Source organism: Lactuca saligna, chromosome 8, assembly GCF_052625555.1.
Source record: "Lactuca saligna cultivar CGN05327 chromosome 8, ASM5262555v1, whole genome shotgun sequence".
In the NCBI taxonomy this organism is placed as follows: Eukaryota; Viridiplantae; Streptophyta; class Magnoliopsida; order Asterales; family Asteraceae; genus Lactuca; species Lactuca saligna.
In genome coordinates this window covers 1,637,563-1,646,941 of record NC_136424.1, presented here as the reverse complement: position 1 = coordinate 1,646,941, position 9,379 = coordinate 1,637,563, and positions in this window count along the sequence as shown.

The window sequence follows — 9,379 nt, the reverse complement described above, 5'->3', positions numbered from 1 at the left end:
ATCAACAAACTTATTCAGTTCTGCTTGAGTCTTTACAACTTCTTAAGCAACTTTTATTTTCAATCCCCGTGCCATACACAACTCAATATCAGTGAAGGCTAGACAATCATAGTAATTATCTATAAAGATTTTGATGTGACCAAGACCAAGTCTCAAAATCTCTTTTCCTGTCTATTGAGGTTTTGAATCGTCCATATCCTTGAGAATTAATGCAACTTGAATAAGATCATTCAAGTTCATCAATGGAAAATCAGTGATTGAAAAACCACAAACCACATTGTTTGCCCTTACAACACGAAATCAAAAATTTTAAATCATGTTTTCAAACAACTCATCCTTATTCATGCTTATCACACACACACAATCTTGATAATGTACCAAACCTCTTCCTGATCCTTTCCCAACACAACATGAAACCTCAACTTCATATGTAGAAAGCCATCTTTGTTCTTGAATTTCTCAACAATTTTGTATTGTGCTGTAAAGAACATTATTTCATTAATTAATAAATCAAGTTGATTCATATATATGTTCTCTATTGCATAACTCTTTCTTGTCTTCTTCTCGAATGCATACATTTCATTATTCGACACTCTTGCTTCGATATTTTCATAGTTATGTAGTTTCTTTTGATCACCTTTATCCATTGAAGGAGGATCATTTTCACGCAGCCTCAAGATGCTTTGAATTTGGTGTTGCTTCTCCATTTCCTCCTCTATCTCAGCCTTGTCAGCTTCTGATGACTTAGGTTTTGTAGAATTAGAACTCCCACCACCAACTGTCGAACCAATAACAATCCTTTTTTGAATGGGTCTTGTTGTGGTTTTGGTAGCTATTATTGTATCAACTTTCAAAATAATCGGAGTTTGAATTTGAGTTGAAATCACCTTCCTAATAGGTTCCACTTTCTCCCCTTCTCCTTTGCTAGCCTTCACATCTTTATCAACCTTCTCATATTCTTCCCCTTGTACCCTTGGGACAATAGGTGGGGCATTCATTTGTAAAAGATTGATAAATTTGGACATAGGAGCCAACTCATTCTTTATCGTTATTTCAAGAGAATGAAACTTTTGAGTAAAGTACTCAGGAGTTAATGTTGATGTTGAATCAGACTTCGTCACAGTCTCTTTTAATTCAGCAAGTAAAGTACCCAGCTTTTCAAAACCAACATCATCACTTGTCTTAGCTTCAACCATCGAAATCAGAGATTGATAAGTTCCCGCAACCTTCGTTACTGCTGCTGCTATAATATCAACTTTGGAAAGAATTGAGGAATAATTAGTACTCAACTCCTCCAGCTCTTTAGAAACATCAACCTTCATGTCCTCCAGTTTTATGTTCACATCATCCCTTACAGTTTTAACATATTTAACAAAAAGAACATGCCGTTCATTTGTCACCATCCTTAGCTCTTTAATCTCACCATTGAATGAATCAATTTGAGCATTGACACTGATCGCATTGTTGTTATCAATTAAATTCAATTTTTGTTGTAGAAGCTCCCGAGCTTTAAGCATCACGTCAACTTTAATTTCAGATACTGAATGCTTACTCCCAGCATCAACTTGTGATTGAATAATGGAATTGAGTTTTCTATTGAGTATTTTAAACTGTTTGCCAGAAATTAGCACATGATCCAGAATACTTTCTTGTAACGACCTGAATTTTACAAAGGAAATTTTCATTTTTAATTAATAAATAACATTTGCATAATTTATCAAATCCCAACATAATTGTTTTTAAAACAATATTCATTACAACTTCATATAAATCATCAGAGTGTCCCGAAAACATATCAGTGGAAGAGAGGTAGAGTGCACGCCACATCATCACGCCTTGCCTTTGCCCTTGGGCTCATATGTACCTGAAACAAATCCACAAACGGTAAGCTTGAAAGCTTAGCAAGTTCCTCAGAGCATGCCCACGCTAAAATATATAACATATCATACAAGCTAAGCAGCTACATAACATGTAAGCCATGCATTCCAACATATATAGGGAAGCCTTAGAAACCTTCCACGGTCTTACTCCGGGTGCCATGGGAACCCCCACATGGTCTTAGTCCAATGCCTCTCGAACCCCCGAGGTCTTTGAGCTAGGATGCCAAGGAAACCCTCCCAAGTCTTACACCTAAGTGCCTCGGGACCCCCCTGAGGTCTTTGACCTAGGATGTCGTAAAAACCCTCCACGGTCTTATACCTAAGTGCCTCGGGGACCCCTGAGGTCTTCCATACATGATACATAGAACAACTAGTACATTACATATCAAGTAATCCAAATTGCATTTACGACACAATTAATGGGCCGACCATGGTGCCTTTGACCCGTTGGTATGGTGAGGAGACTCACCTCTGTCTACTGAATACAAAAGTTGCTCTCCTAATAGTATGTGAACTCCTGCTCGATAATAGTAATAATCTATGTTAGGGTTTTACTTAATCGAAGGGACCCTCAATTCCCAAATCCTTCCATAAGGCCCAAGATACCCTTTCTTTACTAATGGGCCCAAAGTCCATGTCCAAAATCAATAATGGGCCTATTGGCCCAATAAGGCCCAACCAATATATCCATGGTTCAATATAAGATGAAATGGACCATAACTCACAGAATGCACCCAAGTCCAATAATCAAATGAGGCCCAATAACTCAAAGGCCCAAAACAGATTCGGGTCCATCTGTGATGCGTACGCTTGGCGTACCATCCTTGTACGTGCAACATACTAAGGTCTTAGGACTATGCGCAATGTAGATTGGGTTACGCCCAACGTACAACCAGGTTAAGCACTTTCTCCATTAAGTGCTTGATACACGATTCCTTTACATCCAAAAGTCAGATCTAAGCTTGATAAGATGTCCTAAGGCATAAAGTTGCCAACTTTATGCCTTTGCATGCCATATATGCACCCAACACCCCCATCAAGACCTTTCCAAGGTTCTTAACCCCTGCATGAGGTCCAAAATCCCACCAAGACTCCATCTCAATGACAATAAAGGACCAATGGACCTTAGATCTGTCATTCCCATCTTTTGGAGTTGCTAAACTCACAAATGGAGTTCCAAAATCCACAAAAGGAACAAAGCTAGAAAACCCTAGCTAAATCTAGAGATTTAAGTGGAAAGGCGCATGCTTTTTCCCTCCAGGAGCTTTGAAATATGACCAATATGAATATTCTTGAAGCACCAACTCATACCAAGCTTGCTTAGCAACTCCTCTTTCTTGATAGAACTCTAAAATGGCTACAAAACTCACTCCTTGAGCGCTAAAACCCTCACACACAATATCACAACTGAAAGTGGACGAAAATAGGCTAAAGATACTGATAGGTTTTGGTTCAAAAGTCCAAAAGATGTTTAAATAGGGGACAAGTCCGATATTTAGGGTTTGCATCCTCGGCACGTACGCCCAACGTACATCCAACTCCTCTGCGACCAACTATGCATAATATGCTAAGCGTACTCATGAGTATACCCAGCGTACTCAATGGACCATATATATATATATATATATATATATATATATATATATATATGTATATAACCTCTTTGAGGTTTTTGAGTCAAACCCGGATCATGGTGTTACATTTCTTCCTCGAGATCAAATTCTAAATTTGCAAATGTTCCTCCAAAACCACTTCCATCAGTTTCATCATCGAAATTAGGTTTGGGTGGATCAGTGGATTGGGATGTAAATAGAGTAGTGATCGGTTGTTGTAGGAGATTTTCGAAGTTAGGTGATGAAGTGGTGGTGAGAACATTCGAAGCAAACAATGGTAAAGAAGTACTGGGAGTTGTAGTGGTTTCGAAAGTAGAAGAAGTGATAATAGGAAGTATACCTTGAGAACCAGCAGGATTCGATACAGCATCACCCATGATGACATTTTCATCTGTATTAGATACGTGTGCAGGGATGCTTGAAGTTGGAACCGCCTCAGTAAATGACCTGGTTACCTAATCTTCGGGTGGAATATCAACAATTGTGTTTAGTGAAGATGTTGTTGATGGTGAACTCAATCCCAAAGGTGTTTATGGGACAACCTCTTCTTCCATCGAATCCTCCAGAAAAATTAATCTTTATTTTTCTTTCTCTTATATGAGATGTGTTTGGCAACATCTTCAACTTGTCTTTTCTTTGAGGATGGAGAAATTGGTGCTGGGATTTCACAAACAATATCCCCTTTCCTATTAAGTTGAGCTTTTCTAACTAAAGGATATTGATCACCTAATGATGACCTTGGTGGGTCAGATAACTTCCTTAACCTCTTAAGCACTCCTGGTTTAGAAGATACGAACTCCTTCAAAGAAACAACTTTTGGATCTTTGAGTTGCTTTTCAACTATCTTCAAAACTTTTTCTTTATCACCAAATCCTCCCTTTGGTGACTTAGCAGTTATGTTCTTGGAAACTTATTTCGAAGGAATCGCGCCACTCGCATGCTTGGACTTATTGGATTTCTTCAAAGACCCCTCACCAGTACGGGTTAAAAGAATTCCAGTTTCCACAGAAGGATTGATGGCTTGTAAATAAGCCACTAGAATTGGGTTTGCTGGATCGACCTTCTTAAGCATAGCATCAGGAATTCGAGCTATACTAGGAAACACTTCCTCATCATCTTCCGCAATTGTTGGAAAATGGTATTTCACGAATTCAGCAACAGGTTCATCAATACACACCAAAATCCCTTACTTGTTATATGCAAATTGAAGGATAAGACTCAAATATCTTGCATAAGATATCCTATCAACAACATTTACATTCTCCACACTCTTCAAGAATTCCTTCCACATTTGAGTCCCATAATCCACTGGTAAATCGTAGTAAATACCAGCAACCATTTCATATACTTCCAATCTACCCTTATCTAGACCAACACTTCGCCCTGTGAGACAACGAAGATAAATGCCAAAAAAAGTCCCAAATACATGGCAAACTAGACTTCTTGAACTCACTAATCTTGGTGAGATAGGGTTGATAACACATCTCAATAGACATATGAAGGACTTGCTCATTTGAAACCTTGTAGAACGGCGGAGAATTAGGAAGTTCAAGAATTTGCACAAATATTTTCTTTGTCAGACAAAACCTCTTATCATTAATCATGTTGAATGTAACAGTATCCAAAGTCTTGCTGTAAGTTCATGTGGAGCCTGCCAAGGAAAGCCAAGACATCGGTACGACATATGAACTAAACATTGTTGTTTATAATATTGAGTGCTTCAAAGGAAAGATCAACATCTGAAGATCTTCTCAAGAAAGAAAACATCCCCCTCAAGTTGATAGTTTTTGATTTGAATCTTCATGATTGGTTGAGAAGATACATCTTCAGTGGTAGCAGAATGGTTTGGAGTTACTGTTAGGTTTTGGAAAAGTTTGATGAACAAAGAGCAATTAGGGCAAATATCGTCTGAGAAATTATGATATCGTAGCTATTTTAAACCAAAGCCCCTTTTTATATGTATCCAGAAGTGAATACCAATTGATCAATTTAATGACTTAACCACGTATCCCCTTGAAATGCGCACCACTAGCCGTTAATGATGCCATGTCAGATAAATTAACCTTGAAACTTGCACCACATTGCCAAACCGTCACATCAGTTGTTTAACTTACCCCAATGGAATGAGAACCGTCAAAAACCTTCGAAATGGAGGTTAGGCTCTTTCACTTTTGGGTTAAAAAGCAAAGTCATATGCCAGACTGTCGAAATCTTCTGCCTGAGTTGGTAATACTCATAATGTCAAGGATTTCGTGAGTGCAGTGAGCCAAGGAAAAAGATAAAAAGCGAATTAAAAAAAATGGATATGTGATGTCGAAAAATTAAATTTCGACACAAAAACAGATAAATCCTGGGCAAAGATTACTTCATTAATCATCAAGAGAGATGATCAACTGCTTGTGTGGTTTCCCGTAAATTACAATCAAATACTTGTTGATAAGTATCGAAGGGGTTCTTTTTACATGGCTTTAAAGGTGGCTTAACATTACGTTACAATGCACCACAAAACATATGAATGTCAAGTTGTTCACGAAGTTACCTGTTTGACCAGTGTAGTCAGTGACAAGTAGGCTTTGGAAAAACTTTTGTAATCGACAAGGAATCGAATAGATACTCAAACGGGAATCATATTCAATAAAACAAAAAAAAAGTATTGTATCTTGTTGGGTGTAAAATGTCGTGGGATTCAAACATTCCATCGAGATCACTCATAACAACAAAATATGATATCAAAAGTTGGCACTGAAACAAATGTTTCGTGAATATCTGGCACAAAGTTTCCCAACAATTCCTTATTGATTTCGAAAAATTGGGTTTCACTTTCATCACGGTCTCATGATGTTAGATCATAAACATAAAGTTTTGATATGTCTAGATCCTGAATGGTTTATACCAGAAATATCTTGGACATATGTCATTGTGTGTGAAAGTGTAAGAACTTTAGGACGAAAAAGATTTGGTTAAGAATTCGTAGGTACCACTGTTACGTATGTACTAAGCATTTGAGGCATCACACTTAAGGTGCTAAGTTCTTAAAGGAAGATACAAGAAGCTACAATAGAATATGATCTTCTAACTAGTTTTATGATTCATATATCAAGTTGTATGCTAGTTTAGGCTTCATGCTTCGGAAAATTGTTTATTGCATGTATAATTAGAGAAAACTTAGATCCAAAGCATTAGGATTGTATGTGCACCATATGAATGTTATAGTGCTCAAAACCCATCAGGTACTTTGGCGGAAACTCACTAAGTTTGTGCTTATAGTTTTGTTTATGGTTTCAGGTTCCTCAGATGATCATAGTGGCAAGGCAAATGCGTGACCGTACACATCCTTGGTTTTACAACATATTGGATATTGGGGAACTCTAATTTTTAATTAATGTTGAGAACACTATTTTGGAAATATTTTATTAGTAAAAAGGATAGTTTTGAAAAGTTTAAAATTTGTTGAAATTTCTGGGTCGTCACATTTGGGCATATTTGTGACAACCCGAAATTTTCATTCGAATAAACTCTAAAGTCAATCACTTCAATTAAAAGTCAATTACATCTCTAATAATTGTTAGCCAATTTAAAAGTCATTTTGAGTGTTTTTAGTGGTTATTCTTTAAACGAACGAAGGAAAGGAAGTACCGTCTCGAGTCTTGGAGTTGCAAAACCACACATACCACCCTAATAAGGAGTTCATGGAAAAACTTTTATAGTTTGGGCCGTAAACTCCCTTGTGGCTGTGAAATCATGCCTTAGGCATGAGTTTACTCCCCAAACTCCTCATTTATTACTTCCCTTCTAAAGTTTACTCTCCATTCTCTCTAAACTATCATCCCGATCTTCCGGAAACGTAAGTGTTTCTCAACTTGCTTTGTTATTATAACATAACATCTAGTAGTTATACATAATTTCATCCATTCATTATTGATTTATAGCTAGATCTTCAAGTGTTCTTCAAAACACCAAGAACATACACTAGTGTTCTTGGACCTTAAACACCAAATCAAGCTTCTATCACGTAAGTACACTTTCCCTAGCTTCTTGTGTGCTTAATATGATCTTGATAACACTTGAAAATCATCAAATAACACAAGAACAAAGGAGTTTACAGCCAAGGATGTTCTTGGGCCATAAACCCCTTTTAAGGTGGTAAAATGGACATGAGTCCCTTCCTAAGCATTGGATGACAACCTTGATCCTTCATATAAGTGTTTAAGACCTTAAACAACAATCAAAACGTGTACCTAAGAGAGTTTACGGTCGTGAACACCAAAGGATATGGTCCTTTGGCCGTAAACTCCACAAGGAGCCTTAATGTGCCTTTAATGCTTTCCTAAGGCGTGGACTTGATCATTTGATGCCCAGTCATGACTTTTAAAACCTCAAAACACAATCTGGCACTTAGTACCATGATTTTACGGCCATAAACTCATAGGGAAATGGTCATGGCCGTAAACTCCATAAGGGGGTGGTTCATGGGCCATAAACTCCAATGTCATGTCATACAACCCTTAGATGCAACCCTTTGGTACCTATATTACTTGAATCAAAGTGTTTCCATGTCCTATGGTGTCTTAAATTGATTAATTAGTTATTAATTAACTAATTAGATTACATATATGTTTATTATATGATAACCATGACCATTGTGTGTGTTCAAGTCCTCACTTGACACCTAGCACCTTGTTTGACACTTATGAACAAACCACCCACTACAGGTGAGTTCATACCCCTTAATTAACCTTTGAAATGTTTTTAAATGCTTTATGGGGGGGGGGAATACAAGTTGAACCATGTTAGTTATTTGATCACATGTGATTAATAACTAGCATGCAAATGGATTTTTCATGCTGTAAACTGTTTTACCAAACAGATGACTTCAAACTGTTTATCAAACTATTTTACACATCAAACTCTTTATCAAATCTACTTTTGTATACTAAACCTTTCTTGTACAGTTTTCAAACTTATATATTGTTAAAACCATGTCTATTACATATATAGTTATATAAATAAGGTTTGAAGGATTTAGGAGAGATAACCCACTTTACTTCTTGTCCTTGTTTGGTTGTGGTCTTAAAGTACCCGGTTGTTTGTCTGAGTGTCATTGAACCCTTATTTATATATTATGTATATATGTATAGATATAAAGACTTGTATCTCAGTTCAGTACATTCAATCATTCAAACAAGTTTATTAATAAACTATAATAGGTATAGTTTAGAGTTATACTACTTATTACTTCTAGTTCAGTGAGGCATACAAGAGTCAGTTCATTCATGAGTCATTACTTATTACTATAAGAACATATACAACTATACTATAATGAGAACATATACAACAATACTATGATGAGAACATATACAACTATACTAGAATGAGAACATATACAACAATACTATGATGAGAACATATACAGCTATACTAGAATGGGAACATATACAACGATATTATGATGAGTACCAATGCATTACATATACAAGAATACGTTAACATAAATGTGATCCACTGTATCGGAGCATGCCTTCATTGTCATGGCCCGAGTTGTAACCAGAATCCCCTTAAGGGAGAGCATCAGTTTGCGTATAGATCTATACTGGATTGACTATCCTACACATTGTTGCTAGCTACAGCCGGACCTGCAGGTCTGCGGGTGCCAAACGTCAAACCTTTTAACGACTTACATTGTCGTGTTTTCCGTCGATAGTATGGTACAATTAATCACATAATACCTTGATATAAATACGGTTTGAGGTAGTTAGTACAACAGTAGTTCCTATAACACAACACTACGGTACTACATTAATTTACCATTTACGTTTATTTGGTGATTATTTCACTTAAACATTAATGTACAAACTATATTTTGATAATGATAGTTACACTTGGGAA